The 21,721-nt window shown below is 44.4% G+C and overlaps 1 long non-coding RNA gene across 1 annotated transcript; it reads right to left on the bottom strand.

Moving 5' to 3' along the window:
* Positions 1 to 2,771: 2,771 nt before the first annotated feature.
* LOC311604940 lies at positions 2,772 to 9,678 on the bottom strand. The gene is made up of 4 exons (XR_014781758.1): positions 9,559 to 9,678; positions 7,967 to 8,139; positions 5,485 to 5,711; positions 2,772 to 4,463 (listed from the first exon to the last, which is right to left on the bottom strand). It is a non-coding gene; the product is annotated as an uncharacterized lncRNA (long non-coding RNA).
* Positions 9,679 to 21,721: the final 12,043 nt, after the last annotated feature.

Genomic DNA, 21,721 nt, shown 5'->3' on the forward strand with positions numbered 1-21,721 from the left:
TTTCTGGTATTCTAATCTGGTTTAATTTGATGCTGTTGTTAGTTGTGTAAACATAAAAAATATCCTTTCATTTGAAGCAAAGTAGTACTTTATTTATTTTCTCATTTCTAGTGCTGGGACTCAAACCCAGGCTCACGTACATGTGGGACACTTGCCTGACTACTGAGCTATATTCCCAGCTTCTTAGCAACAATAGTTTACAATCCTTGGAGTCTCAACACAGGAGACTAGTGTCCTTTTAAATCAGTCAGCCTTGACCACAGGTCTTTGGGGGACTGGGGCTGTTGGTTAGACATAGAAAGTCTGCAAAGAGTGGTCAGCATCAACTGAATCAGTGGGGTGGTTTTAAAACCTAGTAGGTTTTCAAAGGTAATGCGTCATCTTTCTAAACTTTGGACAGAATTCTGCCCAGAGGTCTAGTTTAGATAAAGGTAGCAAAGATCACTGAAAAGTTTGTCACAGAGCTTCTAAGGCCAGATGTCGCCCACTTGTCAGGAAAAGAGCTATTCTAAAGAAACATTTGTGCCCCGCCCTTTGTCTGTGTATCTTGAAGAAATTGGAATTTTCCAGGTCACCTCATGCTGGGAGAAGGAAACACATGGTACAAGCTAGAGGAGGCTAGAGACAGTTGTGATAGCTTGTTAGAACTCCTTGCCAGATAGTGTGGAACACAGTGCAGCTGTGGCTCAGAGATGGGCAGGGCCACACCTTGGCCAGGACTGCTGAGTTTTTCATGCCCCTGACCCTCTCCTGAGCCTCAACCTCAAGTCAAGAGCTTCAAGATGGACTTGGGAGGAAGATGGTGATATCTAGTGTTTCCCCCTCCCCTTCCCAATGTGGCCACATTGAATAAATCTCCCTTTCTGTATTATACTAACTCATTCTCTCTCTCTCTCTCTCTCTCTCTCTCTCTCTCTCTCTCTCTCTCTCTCTTCTATCATCTATCTATCTATCTATCCATCCATCTATTTATTCATGTATGTATGTATGTATGTATGTATGTATGTATGTATGTATGTATGTATGTATTTGGCTTATTTGGGGAAGGTTGTTGAACCTGCCTTATTAGGGTCATCAGTACTCACTCAAATGCTCAGCCTGAACTCTGACAACAAGTTCAGTGTGGCCAAATTTGCAAATAGATGCAAAATCCCCGTGATTTCCGGTAGTACAGATCCTCTAACCTTGCGGCTCGCACCAAATTGGACAGGAACCTTCCTCGGTTGATATAAGAAGCCACAGACCTTCCCTCTCTGGTAGTTTTTCCATTAGGAAGGAAAACAGAGATCCCCTTCCATTCACCCTGTGTGCTGAGCTGGTGCAGTTAAGTGTGTCAAGCTTCCACAACAAATAGTCCTCAAGTGTTCAGTAACCTAACATGACCAATGTGGGGCTCTTGCTCCCGTCGCAGCCTAAAGAAGCCTTTTCTTGTGGGTTGATATCTAAGCGGCGGTTTTGGAGTCTGGGCCTGGTCCTGATGTCCCAAGATTCTGGATTTGGTCTGTACCGCATTACAGTCAACACACAAAGTATAAGAGAGGAATCTAGGAAGCAGTGACTTTGCCACGTACTTGTGCCACTTCTAAGTGACAAACGTCTTGCTGTTGAAGTGCATGGTGAAAGTTGAGTTATGTGGCCTTGACTCACCTGAAAGGAGCTGGGGAGATGTTGGAGGACCTCGCCAGCGTCAGGGGCCACGTTAATGGCTTCTGCCTCCAAGCTGTCCTGACTCACTTGCCTTTGCATTCTCATCTCTGACTATTTTGACCAGTGATTCTCAGCCTTCCTAATGCATTGACCCTTTAATACATTTCCCCTCCAGCCATAAAATTATCTTCACTGCTACTTCATAACTGTAATTTTGCTAGTGTTTTGAATCATAATGTAAATATCTATGTTTTCTGATGGTCATAGGTGACCCCCGTGAAAAGGTCATTCATCCCCAAAAGGAACAGCAACCCATAGGTTGAGAACTTCTGATTTTGATGCACATGACAGTTAATTTTTCTCACAAGAGATTGAGTTAATGCAACATAGATTTGGCCTAGTTAGATTTATTTTTCTCTTATGGTACTGAAAACACTGACTAGTCAAATATATATAGTAATCCTTGGCAGCTTGTGAATAGCTGTAGACATGAGTGTGTGGTATTTTGGCCCAAGAGCTCTGCATCTAATTTACAAGAGGTGGGCCTGGAACTTCCCAATCTCATGGATCTGGAGCCAGTGTCAGGACAGATTTGGGGGAAAGTACCAAAGTACTGAAAAAGGCAGCACAGTCCTCTTGGATTTCTCAGAGACTCTTGGGAGAGGCTCCCTTCACCGTCCACAGTGACACTCGGTCATACTCTCTTTCTTGTCTCTTGAATCTTCCCCCACACTAGACCTGAAGACCCTCCTAGGCAGCCAGTGAGGTTTTCTAGTATTTTCTCTTTGTTTTTAGTTCTAGATGGTCTTCAAGGCTGGGAGCATGAGGGAAGAGGGTTGAAACCCAACAGACAAATATGATCTAGAGTTGTTGGGTAGGAGAGAAAGCACTGTGCAGCATGCATTTACAGTGTGTGCCGATCCCACTTGCTGGCCTCACAACCCCCTTGAAGGTCCCAGCACCCTCCAGGCACTTAGTAACTCTCCCTTAGCATTTCTTTAATGACTCGTCACACCAGTTGGAGAGGCTCAGGCATGACACGCGATAAGACAGCGATGGGGGTCATTTTGAAAAGGAAATCAGAGAATTGTCTCAGCAGAAAAAGATTTATTTTCTATGCAATCAGGAAGAAAACAAACAAACAAACAAACAAGTTCACATTCAGGTTCTGTGTCGAAGGAGCAATGTCCTCCACAGGCTCATGTGTGTGAGCACTTGATCTCCAGGAGGCCATGATGTTTGAGAAGGTTATGTGTTGAACGGTTTTTTAACATTTAATAATAAATTATTATTTCAGTTAAATCAGCAGTTACTCCTTAACCAGCTTTATACCCAAATAGCCACACCCATACTAGGATCTTTTTGATTAGCCTATAGCGCAATGCCTCACAATAATTACTCCATCCTAAATCTCTACGCTAGCACAGTTTCCTGCCATTTAGATTTCCCACTTTATACTTGCTTTCAAATCATCTCCTAGGCCCAGTTCATTTCTCCTGATGTTTCCCAGTCTTCTCATGGCTCCATGCTGTCCTTCCTGCTCTTTCCTCTCCCCTCAATGAACCAAGGTGTCCCACCCTATTCCCTCTTAATGCTCAGCATTGGCTAGTTTGTTTTTATTGACAACACAGAGAATAAATGGTGACATGTTTACATAAACTTGAGACAGGAGATACTTGGAATAAACATCACAATTCAATATTCGGATTGAGACCAGATAGTTGGGTAGAGAAATCAGCATTTAAGTGAACAAGAGTAAACTGTACATAGACCATAAGAACATTATGCCAACAGTTGTGGAACACTTAGGAGCCTTGCTGAAGGAAGTATGTTACTGGGGGAGGGTTTTGAGGGTTTATAGCCTAGCTCATTTCTGTTCACAATCTCTGCTTCCTCTGTGCAGATGAAATGCAATCTCTCTACTTCCTGTGTCCTGCTTTCTGCCTAGTGGACCAACACCAAGCTTCTGAAACCATGCCTGCCTTATCATGATGGAGTCTGTCTCACTTGAACTATAAGCCGAAATAAATTCTTTCTTCCCTGACTCCTTTTTGTCAGAGTGTAATGAATGTTCTGGCCATTTGTTGCCATGTAGCAAATCACTCTTTTGCCAGCTGAGTTTTATATCAGTTTCACACAGGTTAGAGTCATCTGGGAAGAGGGAACCTGATTGAGGAAACGCCCCCACCAGGTTGTGCTGTGGACAAGCCAATGGAGCATCTTCCTGACTGATGAGGGTGGGCCCTTCCTACAGAGGGCAGATCCTGGATGGTATAAGAAATCAGGCTGCGCAAGTCATGAGGAGCAATCTAATGAGCAGCATTCCTCCGCGGCCTCTGCCTCAGTTCCTGCTACAGGTTCCTGCCTGACTTTCCTGGGTGATGGAGTGTGACTGGAGAGGTAAAATAAACCCTTTCCTCCCTCAGGCAATGATACAAGCCAAGCCTCCAATTTATTTGTTTAAAAGCGGCAGCAGTCGTTTGTGCTGATGACTATACGACTCAAGCCAGCCTCCGTGGAAGCAGCCTTTTTCTGCTCTGTCTTCCATCAGCCGGGATAACAGTAGTTTGACCAAAGAAGCCACTTCTTGATGGCACAGTTCACGAGAGGAAAGAGAATGCCATTTGTCGCCCGGGATTGCTGGATGGGTATCTTGATCACTTTGCTTGTAGCTCTCTTTATGACTGCTTGGGATTCCTCATAGCATGACAGCTGATTCCCAAGGGGAACGTGTGTCAAGAGGCAGAGGGTAGACACTGGTAGTCGCTGAAGGCCTCAGGCCATGAAACCAGCATGACATTTCTTTCCTTTATTTACTGTCAATCAAATAGATTAAAAAAAAAAAGGAATACAACCAGATTCAAGGCTGTAGGATATGGCTTATTACAGGACATGTAAGATTTGGGGCCATCCTTATCCTCTCACGGTAGACTACCGTGGACTCGGTACCCAACTTTACCAGTTTCACTCACGTCTACTCCTGAAGATGGCCTTTTCCCATTCCTAAGGACACAAGGTCTACCTTGACCCTGATTCTATGTGCAGATTCCATCCTCCAGGGTTTATTTCATCCTTCACTGGATCTGTGTGTGCAGCCCCTGCATGCTATGTCTGCTCTTCGACTGCCAAGTGGGCTTCAGACATTGTGGCCCCCGAGCTCCCTACTATCCACCGCACAGCAACCGTGCAGTCAGACTTCCATCTCTGCTGGCTTCTCTCTAACTTCCTGTTTTCCTGAGCCAGGTTTATTCTCCCAATACCCTTTGTCAGCTACCGCGTAGCCGGTGCTCAGCTCCATCTTACGTGCCAATCCCTTCTGGAAGCCTGGTGGCATATTGACTAGGTGAAACATGAGGTCATTCTAAATCTCCCAATCATCTTTCTTCCTTCCCTTCATTGAAATCACAGGGTTTTAGAATTTTAGAGGTTTGGAGCAGGGATGCGGGTGGTGGCAACACATGCCAGTAATCCTAATGCCAGAGGCAGGGGGATCACAAGTTTGAAGTCAGCCCGAGCTAGCTTGGGTTAGATAGTGAGGCTTTGTCTCAAAACACAAACAGACAAACAAAAAAGCAGTCACCACCACCCCCCCCCAACAGCAAAGGCAAGTCACAAATAAATAAACAAAAGCAACACAGTTCTAGAGTTATAATAAAGCACTAGCTAGGACACTGCCTCAGGATTTACAGGCAGATGTTCCTTCCCTACATTTCCTCCTTGATGCCTTTGAATTCTGGAAACAGATTTCACTTCATATTGGAAAGATGACTTTCTTATTTTCCCACTCAGAACACACATCCTTCTGAAAAAGAAGTAATAAGAGGAAGCCAAACTAACCTCATATCCCAGAAAATGGCTGGTAGGTGAAATTGGGTGGGGTGTAATCGAAAGAAACAAGTCCCCGTGTTCTTCCCAGATGAGAAGAAAAAACAAACTTATTTCCAAATTATCTGCACACAGTCACTGTTCCTGTGCTCTTTGTGTCTGCTGCTGAGCACTGCCGACAGCTTAATGACTGCAAAACAACTTCACCACGTTCCCTCCACCTCGGGAAAGCGAGCATGCTGCAGAGACAAGGATAATGAATGTGTAGGCTCCAGCAAGTGAGCAAGCAGCACAGTGCTTGCTGGGGAGGTGCATTATGGGTAAGATGGTAGCAAGTCAGGCAAAGGAGACAGTCAGTTCTCAGGCAGATGGCCCCCTTTTGACCTTGGCCTTCAGCTATGTAGTCCTGAGCAGAGTTCAGTGGTCAGAGAAGGTCCTTTTCTTTTTTTATGTAGAAGAAAATGAATTTAGTATGATTTTTGTGTGCACGCGTGTGTGCGCATAAGCTCATATATGCATGAGCACATGTGTACTGTGGTTAATGACAAGTGTGTCTCCTCTCCTAACACTTCCACCTTATTCTCTGAGACAAAGTCTCTCACTGACTCTGGAGTTAGCTGGTCTTGCAAGAACAGACAATCCTCCTGCCTCTGCCACCCTAGTCTAGGATTACAGACCTCCACTACCATGTCTGGTTTTCATTTTTTTGTTTTTTGTTTTTTTGTTTTTTTATGTGGACACTGGGGCTCTGCATTCATGTTCTCATGATTGGGACACAGGCACTTTGCCATCTGGACCTTAATCTGATTGCTAAAAGTAAGACTTGGAATAGTTTTACACTGTAGACTTCAGAGCCTTGGCACCCAGCACAGCCTGCTTTAGACCTGGTGTGTCTCCTGTATAATTCAGATCCCTTGAGGTACTGGGTAAAAAGTGGCTGTGCCATTCACGTGCACAACTCCTTGTAAAACCTGTAGTATATTGAACACACATGTTCACTGTTGAGATTGTCAGTGAACGGCAGCACGTAGGCTGACTTTTGCATGTGAAGCACTGTGTTAGATAGGTCCCGGAACTACAAAACTGACGTATTTCTGGACTTTAAGGGCACTGATAAATAAGTTCATAATTAATGTAAATGCATTAAGTAGAATGGATGCACTGGTCATATTTTAAAAGAGCATAATTCATAATTCTATCATTATTAAACATGTTATCAGTAACATTATTAGTGTGTATAGATGTGTGCATGTGTGTGTTCATATGTGCAAATGCTTGTAAGTGTGTGGGCAAATGAAGACAAGCGGGAACCTTCTTGAGTGTTATTCTTTGGGAGCAATTCCCTTATTTACAAAGTTTTTGACTGTCATTCACTGGTCTGGAGCTTGCTGAGTAGGCTCAGTTGATTGGTCAGTAAACCCCGGGGTCCACCTGTCTCAACCTCCCCAGTGCTTCGACTACAGGTACCTACCATCACACCTGGGGGTTTTGTTCGTTGGCTACTTGGTTGTTTTTGTCTTTTGCATGGCTTCTGTTGATTGAATTCCTTGTGTTTGCAAGGAAACACTTTACTATTCCGCTGTCTGCCCAATCCTAGCCTTTTTTTCTTTACCTTAAACACTTTATCCTGCCTATGGCCGTACCATCCTGAGTGCACCTTATCTTCTCTTATGGCAGAAGCCAAGAAGGCTTGGGTCCAGTCAATAATTAGATGGGCAACATTTCATTCTATTTCAGACTCGGGCCTTGGGGATCAAAATTCTCTGGAAGAATCTCCTCTGCACGTCCCACGTTGGATCCTTTGTTATTTTTATGCTGTGGACTCAGAAGCAAAGCCCTTCCAGGCTGGGAAGGAACGCTGGATTCGTACCACTTTCTTGGTCTGCCTTTGAAGCCTGTGTCATGTTACTGCCCATTTTGTTAGATATACTGTGCAGCTGTTCAGGTCGTGAGAGTGGGGGAGGCCACTCATATAAATAGGATCCCGAACAGGAGCATGCTGCTGGGGTTGTTGAAAGCAACATACCTCTCCTCACAAGTGGCAGTCTCCACCACAGACATGGAATTTTCCTGTTCTCTCTCATTAGGCATGGTACAGAGGAAGCACATGAAAACTCTGGAAAGGCAATTCCTTTGCTAGCTTATGACCTACAGCTGGAGTGGTGTTTCTGCGATCCAAGTCCTTAGATAGGACTCAAAAATAAAAAGTTCTTAAGACCACATGTGGTACCAGGGAGTCTTCCAATGTGATGAACTTGCTTTAGGAGTGCAAAGAAACACAACCTAAGGTATTGATCACATGTAAACAAGTCTTAAGCTACGGAGTCTCTTCAGGTGCCTGAATATATTTATTAGCAGTGTCGTTAAATACTTTCACTAATTTCATCTGTGTTCTTACCGCATATATTTTAGGAGGATTGACATATTTTTTCGTACTTACATCGTACTAGATATCTTACATTTCATGTCTGAATGATAGCATTAACTTTCTTACCTCTGGAGTCCTGAAGTAGGATCATGCATAATGGAAAAGACCAGCAGGTTTGACTATGTGGTGACCTAGAACGCTCATCTGTTCAAAAACTACTGAGTGAACTGTTGCTCTGCCACCAGCTTGGTGCTCAATACTCAGGTCTCAGCTAGTCTTCATGGCTACATTTCCAGATGCTAAGAAATAAGATAAGAAAAATACAAGTATTGTGGGGGAAAGTAAATGAAATTTCAAAGCGCTCACACATTTACTAAATAAAATCCCATAGGCTGTGGTTCACGATACGGACGCTGCAGGTATGAGTCATTTTTCTGTTGCCATTGATAAAACACCACGTCCAAAAGCAATTAAAAAAAAAAAAAAGAGTTTGTTTTGGCTTATAGTTCCAGAGGAATAGAAGGTATCATGGCAGGAAAAACATAGCAACAGTCACAGAAAGAGTGTGAGCAGGCAGGCCAGGTGGCAGGAACAGGAAGCTGGTAGACCATATTTTCAGTCCCGCACAGGAAACACACACAGAGAAGAGGAAGTGGGTCAAGGCTATAAAACCTCTAAGCCATCCCCAGTGACACACTTCCTGCTGGTCCGGGTCGGCTGCTTCCCTGAGGAGTCCAGGCACTGTTGTGCACAGATGCTGGATTTGAAGAAGCGGAGCTTAGCTGAGTCTCGATTAGGCAGTGAGTTCCGGGGTGGGGGGAGGGGAGAGAAAGCCTTCTCCAGAGATGGTTTTCAGTGAACCAGCTCTCCTTTATTAGGGGCACAAGGGTTATATTATAAACCTTGGGGAAATGGTCAGGGATTTTCCGGGTGAGTGTACATCATTGGCTGCTGCTGAGGTGCAGGGAATGCTTCATTTTCGTGAAGAGGAATTCCTGGCTCTAGTTGGACATGTCCTTACAAGGAAATGGGAAGTTTTAACCTGAAACTTGGCCACCAAGGTAAGCGACTACCTCAAGCGTGACAGAGGTGGGGGCCGCAAGGCTACATGCACCCTGGCATGCAGGTCCAGAACAAAAAGGGAGCGATCCTTACCCTGCTGGCCTCAAGATGAGATTTTCGGGGGGCGGGGTTTGAACACGGCTTGGTCTCACTCTTGCTCCAGCCCAGTTCCCCCTAGTCCCACGACTCACTTGCCCCTACAGCTTTCTTCGGCAAGGCTCTCTCTTCTAAAGGTTTCATAACCTCCTCCAAGCAGTGCCACTAACCGGGGGCCAAGTGTTTAAATACAGGAGCCTCTGGGGCAAATGCCTCATCAAAACGGCTAAAGGTTGAAAACGTGTGGAAGCTGATGAGACAGTAAGAAGTTAGTAAGGGTAAAATCCGAACAGAAGTGAGAACCCTAGCCACTCTACGGAGACACAGCATTGAACACCTCCCAACCCCATCCCCGCGCGTGCCGCCCCCTCCCCCCACCCCCACCCCGTGCCTCAGGGTCAGTGAGCCAAGCAAGAGTAGGCTGAGGTTTTACCAGTTTCCTGGTGCAGTAGTAGAGGGAGATGCCCACACCAAGCCCTCTCTCCGATGGAGAGCGCAGCTGATCCTCCCCCCTCCCACAAAATTCACACGTTGAGGCCCTGACAATATGCATTAGTTACCTTTCTCGTCTCTGTGACAAAAACCAGGGAGGAAGAATGGTTTATTTGGGCTCACGGCTTGACAGGTGCATGGTGGGAAGGCGGGAAGGCACTGCTGCAGGACCATGGTGTCGCCGGTCTCATTGCAGTTATGAAGAGATGAATATTTATGCGCAGAAAGCTTTCTCCTTTTTAATTCAGTGTTCAAAGTTCATTTAAGCTGTCCTGGAAACACTCCCGTGGACGCATTCATGAAGTGTGTTTCCGGGTGGTTATAAATCCCGCCGAGTAGACAAATGAAGACCAACTCTCATCACCCCGGGGGGCTTCAGAAGGTGACTATTTGGAGGTGGCGTCTTTAAAAAAGGTGATTGAATGAAAGTGGAATGGGTAGGGCATGTTCTAATTAAAAATGATACATGTCCCTATAGAAAGACACACAAAGTGACTTTGGGAACATAACTGCCCAGAAGTATGCTCAGGAGAAAAGGTATCAGGGGTGTAGTCACCTGCAGGTCAACAGAGATGTCAGGAGATCTGCTCTGCCTGCCTCCAGAATTAGAAGAAATATGTTTCTGGATTTCAAGCCACTTTGTAGTATTTTGTTACGGCAGCTGAAGCCGACTAATGCATGTTTCATGGACGTGTGGGGCTGGGGGAAGCAGGAAGAAGCAAAACCCATCTCTGAGAAACTGATTAAGGTATGCCTATGGGTTATACTGATAATGAGCAGTGGTTAGGGAAAGGTCCTGATGTCAAACCGTGGCCTCCACATCTCTCCACATCCACAGACACCTGCACACACGGGCCTCCAGCACACATCAGGGGAAAAAAGAAAGACGACAAAAGGAAAAGGAAAGGGGAAAAAAAGAAAGAAATATAAAGAAAAGGTAAGAAAAAATAAAAAAGAAAACAAAGTACTCAAAAGATAGGCTTCAAGTTCAACCTGGTAATGGTGGCACATGGCTGTCATCTCAGTACTTGAGAAGCTGAGACAGGAGGCTCTGAGTTTGAGGCCAGTCTGAGCTATATAATGAGATTCTGTACCTAAATAATAAATAAAAAAATAAAAGCAAGTCAGTGAGGCTGGTGGCTGGTGTTTGAACTGCAAGGTAGAAGAAATTATAGAGTGCAGACAGAGAGGAACGACAGAAGATGAAGGCATGAAGAAGGGACCAGGCACAGAGGAGAATCAGGTCTTCCATGGCTAAAAGATGGGGAAGAGCAGAGAGGATGGAGATGGCTTCCTCCAGAGTGGTCAGAAGCACAAACCAGTACAATTTAAGAAAAAGAAAATCACCAACCCATTGCAGTTTAAACACACACACACACACACACACACACACACACACACACACACACACACGACACCAAAAATAAGTCTTTAGCCAGAGAAAAACAAAAGGCTCCTTTGTTTCAACTATCCATTGTTACATAGCAACTCTAAAGACACTTACTTAAAATAATACTCATACTCATCTACTTTTTTTTAACCACAATTCTATTGGTTGCTTGGGCATGCTCCAGATGACTTGAGAGGCCCAAGCACAGCACGTCTACACCAGGCGTACCAAGCTACGGTGATTAAGAATCTCCAGAGCCAATTTCCTGGCTCGCATGGTCTATTCAGCACCATTTTTCAGCCTCCGCCACTGGCCACACCCTGATGTAATCTTTATCTTCAGCCTGTTACCTGGGGAACGTTCTTGCTGGCTGACGAGGCTATGCACGGAAGCCAGCTTCCCATCAGCAGGTGAGCTAATTAAGTCAAACAGGAAAGGCTTATGTTGGCTCACCGTTTTGGAGGCTTGCGGCTGTGACTCAGAAGACCCATTGCTTCTAGGAGACTGGTGAGCACGTGGCAGCACAGAACTGTTCACCTCATGACCAAGAAGTGAAAGTAAGACGGGAGGAGTCCAGGTGTCGCAGGGCCCTTCAGGAATGCGTAATCTCAATGACCTAAGAATCTCCCAGTTGCACCAGCCCGGGACCAGACCTTTCAATCTACCTGCCTAGGCAGACACTTATCTAGAACACAGCACCTAGAGTAAGAGATAATTTCATTTTAGGAGTAAGTAGGTCGTAGCCACACAAACTGCCAGTAGAGCATACCTTCAAGCTGAGCACTTCCTTCTAGCTGACATCTCTGGTTGTCAACTGTGTACCTTACCATGTACTGCTAATGAAGGGCAACGGATACCTTCACCATTGAGGATGGACATCTTTCTAGTTCCAGCTACAAGTGTCCCTAAATTAGGTACCTTTTTTTTTCTCTTTCCATCTTTGAAGGTTCTACCAACAGCTATTATTGTTGTCAATGTATTATTGCCTGATTACTTCCCCCGGTGCGCCCCACCCCTGCTCCTCCAAGTTCATGTGTTGAAATTATCACCCACAGTGTGCCGATTTCAGGGAGTAGTGACCTTTGGGAAATGATCAGGTCATGATAGTGAGGTCTTATGAATGAGCTAAGTGACTTTCTGAAGGAGAAGGCACCCAACCCGCTCACCCCATCTACTGTGAGAAGATCTCTGAAGAGGAAGCAGCTCTCATCAAATACAGACGCTGCCAACACCAAGACCTTGGTCTTTTTGGCTTCCAGAACATGAGAAATAAATTTTTTTTCACTTACATACAATCTAGTTAGTGATATTTTGTTATAGTGGACCTCAAAGACTAAGGCAATTATTTCAATATATAAAAACATAATAGTATCCAATAAAAGCTTTCTCCTTGCACTTACTGGTCTTGCAGGGGATCTAGGGTTCAGCTCCCAGCCCCCACATGGTGGCTCACAACCACCTGTAACTCCAATTCCAGGGGATCCAACGCCTTCTTCTTTCTCTCTTAGAAACCAGCCAATCACTTGGTGCACAGGCAGGTGAAACACTCATACACATAAAATAAAACAGATCTTTTAAAAAATTAAAAAGAGAAAAGCTATACATGACTAAAAATAGCAGATGAAAATTAGTTTCTGGTATGGACACTGCCATTATTTTCAAACCAAAAGGATATAGGTGCTATAAGCTTGTTCTAAAATGTTCGAGACTCCAGACTCCAATAAATGATGGGAAAAGACCTCTTTCATGTCATCCATGTTTGAATCCCTGCCCATTCCCCATCTGCCAGAAGCTAGCACATAGCCTCGCTGGTTCATGAGCACAGTGAGGCTACCTTGGAGGGTAGAGCTTTAAGCTAAAAGGTCTGGAAGGACCTGGGAGGTGACCATTTCCCACACTGCTTCAGTGTTGGCCCTCAGACCTTGGCTGTGCACTGTGCTCCTCGGATTAATCCCTTGGCTCACCATAGTTCAACACTAGACTGGGTTTATCTCCTTTGCTGCTATGGATGCTGGGAGCCCAGTCTTGAGGCTTTGGCAGATTTCACTTCTGTTTGGGACTCTCTGCATGGCTTTTAGATAGCTACCTTCTACATAGGTGGTATTCCCATGATAATGCTTCTGCCCCACAGGATAAGCACCCTCCTCCCTATGCCCTCATTTAACCTTTGTTCCGTCCTAAAAGCCCCATCACCAAATACAATCACCTTGAGGCTTGAGCCTTCAACATATGGATGGGGGGAGGTTGCTCCTGAGTCCATGGCATCCCCCGCACAGGGCTCTCCTCCTCAGCCCTGGGTCTCAGCCAGATCTCTGCTGATAGCTGGTACCTGAGAGGACCCAGCTACATGAATATTCACTGGGCTTCATGACAGCCCATATGGCTTCACACTGTCTTGCCAGAACTGGGCTGAATTCATTAGATGGAATCAAAGGAGGGGGAACATGGCATGCTGCTTCTTGCTAGTCTCTTCCTGTTGTAAAACCAAATAGTGACTATCACAAAGAGACACCTGACAGCCCTGAGAAGGGTGCTTTTCTGTGTGTGTGTGTGTGTGTGTGTGTGTGTGTGTGTGTGTCCTTTAGGTTTGTGAAAGCTTTTTCTCCAAGGGCAGGAACATTTAATGAATTTGCTTTTAAAAATAAAATAATGCACGCATGTGTGTGTGTGTGTGTGTGTGTGTGTGTGTGTGTGTGTATGTGTGAATGTTTGTGTGTGTGTGTGTGTGTGTGTGTGTGTGTGTGTTTGCTCAAGCCTTTCATCTCAGCACTCGGGAGGCAGAAACAGAAAGATCGATAATGGAAATTCTTACTACATTCTAACAGACATGGTGATTTTAGTGAAGGGCTCAAAGAGAATGAAATACTCCCCTACAGTGACAAGCATCATGCATCCAGTTATTGCATCTATGTGGGAAGTGGGGGGGGGCAGCTAGTCTTTGGGGTTTTGTCCTGATCCAGAGAACTGTGTGACCAGAGAGCAACTATGGGCTCCGGGTCTTTCTTTCCTCATGTGTAAAGTGGGGGATTTGAGTGAGGTAGTCTTCAAAGTCTTTTTCACTCTCACACCCTTAGGAGGTTGGAGAGAAGGGATAAATGAATGAAAAAGAAATAAAAAGGAAGGACTTCTGCTAGGTATGGTGGAGGAGACAGTTTATTGTAGATAAAAGGGAGAGCATAGCCAGAGGCAGAGACATGTCCAGGGTGAACATGGCCCTGAGGCGGGCCATGTGAGGAAAGGGGGGAAAGGAGAGGGGACAGCCAGGAGAGTAAAGAGTAGAAAAAAAAAGGGCCAGGTAGCCAAAATAGTTGGATTATATAGAGAAGGGAAGCTAGGGGAAGGGCAGCCATGGGCTGGAGAGGCTTAGGGTAGGGAGTGGGCTGTGCCAGCCATGTGCTGTAACAGGTAGCTGAGGGATGCTGGGAGAACCTGGTGGCCAGGTCAGGTCCAATTTGATACGTTAAGTAGGCACCTCAGCCATTTGTCCTGACCTTGAGGCATAGCAATAGGAAGGCTCCAGAAGTTCACTCTACCTGATCTTGATCACTGGGAGTCAGCTGGATGGGCTCTTGCTTTGAAAGTCCATCCCAAGGCATCTGAATCTTGAACCATGAGACTTTAGAGCTGAGACCATGTTTATTATTCAATATTTTCCTCATATATGACATTCTAATGATTTGTTCTAAGGTGTGTGTGTGTGTGTGTGTGTGTGTGTGTGTGTGTGTGTGTGTGTGTACTGTGGGATGTCCATGTCAGTGCAAGTACCTCAGGAAGCAGAAAAAGGTGTTGGATCCCCTGATGCTGGGAACTGCATTTACACTCTCAGGAAGAGGCAAATTCTTTTAACTACAGAGCAATCACTCCAGCGCCATAAACATTTGCTTTTTAAAATCTTTAAAATTAGTAAAATGGGCATGGTGGCTCACATGTGCAATCCCAGCACTCAGGAAACGGAGACAGAAGGATTACTGTGATCATGGGTCCAGTATGGGTTACACAAACAAATAACCCAAAACTTGGTAATATTTTAAAGTTTTGGTGGACATGGACCACACTTAGGAAAGGAGGCTTTGGTATGGGAATGAGAGAGTAGAGGACAGACATGAAAAGCAGAGAGTGAGGGAAAAAAAGAAAGTAGATGGGAGAAAGTAGGTCTATGGGATGCCTAGAGAGCACCAGACTGTGTTAGTGTCTTGCAACTGCTGAAATCTCACTACGTCCATGGCCTAAAGGAGAAGACAGCACTTCCCTCAGAGCTGTTGGGCTATTGCAAGTCTAAAGAGGGAAAGAGCTAAACTCTCTAGTTCTGTGTCTGTGGATATGCCAACTGTTGTTGCTTTATGGGCATTGCAACAAGCCCAGCAGAGCGTGGGACTCTTAGCGACCAGCCAGGTGGTGTGCTCCTGTGCACTGTAGCAAATGCTTTCCTTTTATGTAGATGTCTGGTCCACACAGGACTATCCTCTGAGGCCTTTCATCTCACTCAGATCTTGCAGGGGCCTTTTAAGGTCATGATCATTTGGCTGTGAAAGATGTTTGACTTCTTGATATCAAAAGCATGAATTCTGACACAGCTCTGAAATTCCTTGAGACAAATGGCTCATATTTTTTTTTTCAGTTCAATGGTACATTTAATCATGGTTGGATTTCTTTCCCTCTTTGAACATGATAAAAGATTAACTCAAATTAGTTTACACACATAAAGAGACTTAATAGGACCTCAGTTTCTTATATAAGGAAAGTTTGAATGGACAGACAAACAACAAACAGGGCCAGGAGATAGGTCTACCCCAGGAAAAGCTGCTAGGAAAGGCTCCACTGTCCTGAGGAGAAGCTTTGTCTCTGATTTCCTCTTCTTGTACCCCATTATAAATATAGACAACCTGAAAGCTACCTCCTCATTTGGTACAGCCAGAAAAGACCCAACCTGCTCTCTCTATCATTTCAAAGTCTTATGGTTTGAATGGAGATGTTCCCCACAGGCTCACATGTTTGAGCCCTTGGTCACCAGCAGGTGGTGCTGTTTGCTGGAGATTGTGGAACCCTTAGGCAGTGGATCAGCATGGTGAGAGGAAGCAGTCCCTGGGGCGGGATTTTGCTTTCCGGTTTTATAGCTTGGTCCCATTTCTGTGCTCTGAGTGTGGGTACAATGTGGTCAGCTAGCTTCCTGATCTGACCACCATGCTTTCCTCACCAGGATCACTCTATCCCTCTGGAACTTTTGGTTGGGGTATTTTTTTTTTAATTCCCAGGAATAGGATGGAATGTAATATACAGGATAAAATGAAACACTTAGAAGAGGCCACACTGGGTTCATCTTGGGTGAAGAGGTCCTTTGTGGATTCAAGAACCATCTTGCACTATTATCTAGAGTTACCTCCTTAAGTAGCTCATCAAAGTATGTCAAAAATCTTTGATCTTAAAAACTAAGTCATCCCTTCATTACTGCCATGTAAATCTTGGCAATTTTTGCCATGCACATGCCTCTTTTTGAAGAAATCAATGCCTTGAGTATGCTGCTTACTTCCTTTGACAGAACGCTTCTGTCCTTGTTTGAAATATACATCACTGCACAAGGCTTCCAGACTATGTTTATTAAGATGGGCCAGATATGCTGCTGCTTAATATCCTGTATTGCTAGTGTGTAAACTATATTTGGCATTAGAGAGACTCTATTGATGCAATAGATATTATTTAAATATATTGTGCCTACCATGAAAATAAGTCAACTGTACCAATTGGTTAGTTTTCTTGCTGCTGTCATCAAATATCCAAAAGAACCAATGTAAAGGAGGAAGGATTTATTTTGGCTCACAACTGGTGGGTACAGTTTATTATGGTGGAGCAGGCAAGGCAGTAGGAACAACCTGAGGCTGGGGGGTGGGGTGGGCAAATGGCAGATACTCCTCACTGCCTTATCTTCCTGAAACAGGAAGCAGTCATGTGACAGGAAATGGATTCAGGCTATAAACCTCAAGGAAATATTTCTTACATTGATTCTAAATCCCACCAAGTGATGAACAGAACCGAACATCAACTCAGTGTATGGCGTCGTGATGGAGACCTGGAGAGCAAGCAGGCCTGGAGCCCAAGATGTGTTGCTGAGCTTAAAAGTCAATGTGTCTTGAGGTTTTGATTTATTTGATTGGAACATTGGGATGATTGCATCGCACAGAGGGAGGCTTGTAAAGTGCTCAGCACCCCTTCAATATCCCAGGGTAAGCTTCTGTCATCTGCTCCTCCACTCTGTTAGCTACAGGAATGCAGGCTGGTGCTACCCCAATTTCTCTTGCGCTCTGTTGCTTGGCTGTGATTCGGAGGTCCCTTTAGTTGGCTGGGCTGTGCTCTTATGGTTTGGAGGAGCACCTGTCTCCCGTGTCCAAAGGTGAGGAGTTTGCTTTGAGTAGAGTGCCGTTTCCCCTTAACAGCCATGGCTCTTCTCTTTGACTTTCTCCTTCCCTATTTAATCATGTGGTCAATGCCAGAACCCCATGGTTTTGGAGGATGAGTCTTAGAAAAGGTATTCAAATAGGTGCCCCACGTAGATGAAGGGGCACTATGTTTTGAAGTGAGAAGGCTGGTTTCTCCTCTCCATGGCTGGATTTGCCACTAGAGGATAACAGGAGGGAGAGACAACAGGTAATCAGGAAGAACATCACAGAAACACTCAGACACTGCTATTCTCATAAAATCTGCTCTGAATGTCAAGGGCCTTACTTTTGCTGAGACAAGATCAGAGGCCAGTCGGACTCTACGCCACACCAATGGGAAGATGAACCATTACTGTTATTTCTCCTCACTCATTTCTAGCTAGTTTTTCGGGTGCAGTATTTCTTCCTTTCAGGCGTAGAGGGAAAACAAACAGCAAAACCCCCAAACTACAACTCTTTGACCTTCTCTAGCTTTTGATATCAAGCTTGTTATTACAACAACCAAGCCCAAAGTCATTGTAGTTGTCAACCTCTCTCATCGTTCATGCCGGAAAGAAAAGCACATGAGTCAGGGACTGCCATTAGCAGGTAATGAGCACTGGGCACCTCTGGGCATGTGAGCTTCTTTTGGTCAAGCTTTCTGGGGAGCTAAAGGATGACCATTCTCAGATGCCTCTGTAAGTTCTGATCTTACTTCCTGGGAATTTTCACAAGTTCTATGAATAGCAATTCCTCCCAGAGTGACACTTCAGAGCTCCACATATCCCATAATACTGCACATTGTACTATCTGGGAGTCTCTCAGAGTGGCCAGGGCCAGGTGTGACCCAATTTCTGTTGGAAGAGTAAGGATGCTTACTATTTAATCTTGTCTCACATAAGATTCAGATCCCTTAGTCTATAAAAATAAATCTAATTGCTTGATGTCTACTGTGTGCCTGGGTGTTTTATGTGGATGGTGTGGGCCATATTTAATTGTTTGCTTTCATTGAAGAGAACTGTAAGGTGAAGCCTTTGAAGACCTTTGAAAACCTACCGTTGCTCTGTTAACTGGGGGGAAACTCAGTGGAACTCAATAAAACAATAGAGTAGATTTTTTTTATTCTAATGACAGTGTATGGAATAATAGTTATAAATAGGCTCAAGTAGCCCTAATCTTACTTCCCCACTAGAAAAAGACTTCTCTTCTCTTACTTCACCCTTCTTTTATTTTCTAAAGGAAAGAAGAAGAGGAAGAAAGGTAAGAAAAGTATTCCAACTTGATTCTTATCCAGAGCATGAAAGAATTGTCACTTCTGTCACAGGAGGGGGATTTGAGTCTATCTTAAGAAGCACTGCAGGCCTATGCACATGGCAAAGCCAACAACTTATGAATCTGTGTGGGAATTAAGAGGCAAACATGGTTGCAGATGCCTCAGGAGGGGGTAGGGTAGAGAAGTGCACTTGTAAAAACACCCTACCTAAAATCTACTCAAGGAAGAGAGTTTATCTCAACTTAGGGTCCCACTAGGAGTCTGTAGTGGCGGGGTGGCATGGCAGCAGGTGGCAGAACAGGAACACCTCCATCAAGAAGCAGGGATAGCAAACTGGAACTGGGGCAAGGCTATAAACTCGTAAGCCTACTCACAGTGACGTACTTCTGCCTCTGGAAGGTTCTATAACCTTCCCATACTGTACCAGTAATTTAAATACTTGAGCCCAGGGGCCATTTTTTTTAAAAAGATCACCACGAGGAGTTAAGAGACACCTTCCAGTCTCTAGTTTTCAAATGTTTTTTTCTAATCTGTGAATAAACCAATGTGAACATAATTAACCACTCCTTAGGTGAGTCAGAATCTGCCTTTGACAATCATTGCCACTTTTCCTAATGCTGTGACTAAGAAACAACTTAGAGGAGGAAGGGCTCATTCTAGATTGCAGTTAGACGGGAACCAGTCCACCATGACGGCTGGTGCCTCTGTGATGGTGGGAGCATGCTGCTGCTTGCTTACATCTCAGTGGATCAGGCAAGCAAGCAAGGTTTTGGGCTAGAAACGGACTGGGCTATACTCCTCAACGCCAAACTCCTAAAAGCCCACTTCTACTAGCCAGGCCTTACCTTACCCATAAAGGTTTTAGAACCTTCCAAAAGAGCATGATTGCCATGTGACCAATTGTTCAAACACATGAGCCTGTTGGAGACATTTCAAAGCATAATGTCTCCTTTTGAAAAATCGTTCCCTATGTAGAGAATCCATGTTACAGGTTAGTAGTGGTTAAAGGCTTAGAGAGCTTTACCCATTCAGCCTTGTGTTGGTTGTGGTGGTGGTGTGTGTGTATATATGTTTGCATGTATGTATGTATGCATGTATGCATGGATGTGTGTATTTGAGATAGAGTCTTTCAGTGTTGCCTTAGTACTTATCATGCAGGCCTGGTTGGCCTTGAACTCATGGTAATCCTCCTGCCTCAAGCTGGGATTACAGACGTGTGCTTTCTCATCTCAATACTTGTGTGCTTTTTAACAAGACTCTTTTTCTTTTGCATTGTTTCCTTTAATTTCTCCTATAAACTAACCTGGCCTCAAAGTTATTGTATAGACAAGGGTAACCTCGGGTCTCTGATCATTCTGTCTCCACCTCCCAAGTTCTAGGATCATAGGAATGCACAATGATGTCAACTTCATGTGCTTCTAGGGATGGAACCAAGAGCTTCATTGAACCTAGGCAAGCACTCTCCCAGCTGAGCTATATTCCAGCCCCAAGCTTCAGTTTTTATACAATTTACCTCATAATGACAAAAAGCTAAATGCAGAAAAGTTCTTTAAATTGATCCCACTGGTGCAGTTATAGCTAATAAAGATACATACACAGACACAGACACAGACACAGACACGGACTCAGACAGACAGACAGACAGACAGACAGACAGACAGACACACACACACACACACACACACACACACACACACACGGGCTGGAGAGATGGTTCAGAGGTTAAAAGCATGTACTGCACTTGTAAAGGACGTGAGTTCAGTTCCCAGCACCCACCTGAAATGTCTCACCTTTAGCTCCTGTCAGCCCAGGCCTCTGGCTTCCACACTCCTCTCTATACACATGGATATATAAAGTAAAATACTAAAACAGTTAAAAGTTTGCATGTAGAGCTCTGTCTTTATATGTGTGCATGTTTGCACACTCTTTTAAGACACTCAGAGTGTGATTTCCTGGGCACACCTCATTTCCCTGCCATCTGCTGTGAGTTGTCTGAGGTCAGGGGTCATGTGTCTGGGACACAGAACCCTGGCTGTTCAGCATTGGGCTCATCGGAGGACTGAAGATCCTTAGGTGAGTTTACAAAGCCATTGCTGATCCACTGCACCTCTGGAGACTCTAATTTAATTGGCATGTAGAGCATTCTAGGTTTGGGGGGTTGTAAAGATTTCACCAGATAATTCTAATTTTCAGTCAAAATTAGAAACTACTGATTTCAAGAATCAATTCTGCAAACACAGGGAAGTTGGTGACTCTTTTCTGAGACATTGTGAGAGCAGTGCAAGAAGGAAGAATGTGACAGACACATGTTCTGCAGGACTTGCCTGTGACCATGTGACAACACTGGTGGCATGGTGTGGTAAAAAAAAAAAAAACCAAGAAACAAACAAACAAACAAAAAACAGAAAGCAAGTTGCCACAAGTAGTTAGTTGGTATAAGTCAAAGAATGCATATGAGGACATTAAGAAGTTATAGACTTTATCATCTCTGTCTTTAGGTTCCAAATCATTGCATATTTTATAAGTAGTGTTTGTGTGAAAGAGAGGCAGTTGTATACAGAAGCCATAGCTCATTCTTCTGCTAAGGAATATGGCTAATATTGTTAGCTCACACAACAAACCATACCATACTCAACGCTTGCTGAGATAAATGCAGATGACACTGTGGCAGAACACTTGTAGTTTACTATTAGCGTATTATTCAAAATGATTAAGAGTTGGGGCTAGAGAGATGACCCAGGGGCTAAGTGCACTTGATATTCTTACAGAGGGCCTGGGTTCAGTTCCCATTTGCACACATGGCTGCTCACAACCTCTTAGCTTTAGTTCCAGGGGATCTGGCACCCTCTTCTGGACTCTACAGTCACTGCATAGATATATATGTGTGTATATATATATATACACACACAGATACACATAAATAAAAATAATATCTTTTTAAAAGTTATTAAACTATAATTTAGAGAGTTAATTAGTAAAGCCCTTTTCTACACTGTGGGCTGAAGTTATAATGAAAGTAGAGCTGGCTCCTTTAGGAAATCTTTCCATCAGAGAGAACAGAAACTGTTTTATACACATGAATGCTACTCCTCAAAGTGCTGTGTAGCATGTATATCAGTAGACTGTTGCGTGACTCCAGAAGGAGCCTGTGCTCCCCG

The sequence above is a fragment of the Acomys minous genome (genome assembly GCF_964271855.1).
Source record: "Acomys minous genome assembly, chromosome: 9".
In the NCBI taxonomy this organism is placed as follows: domain Eukaryota; kingdom Metazoa; phylum Chordata; class Mammalia; order Rodentia; family Muridae; genus Acomys; species Acomys minous.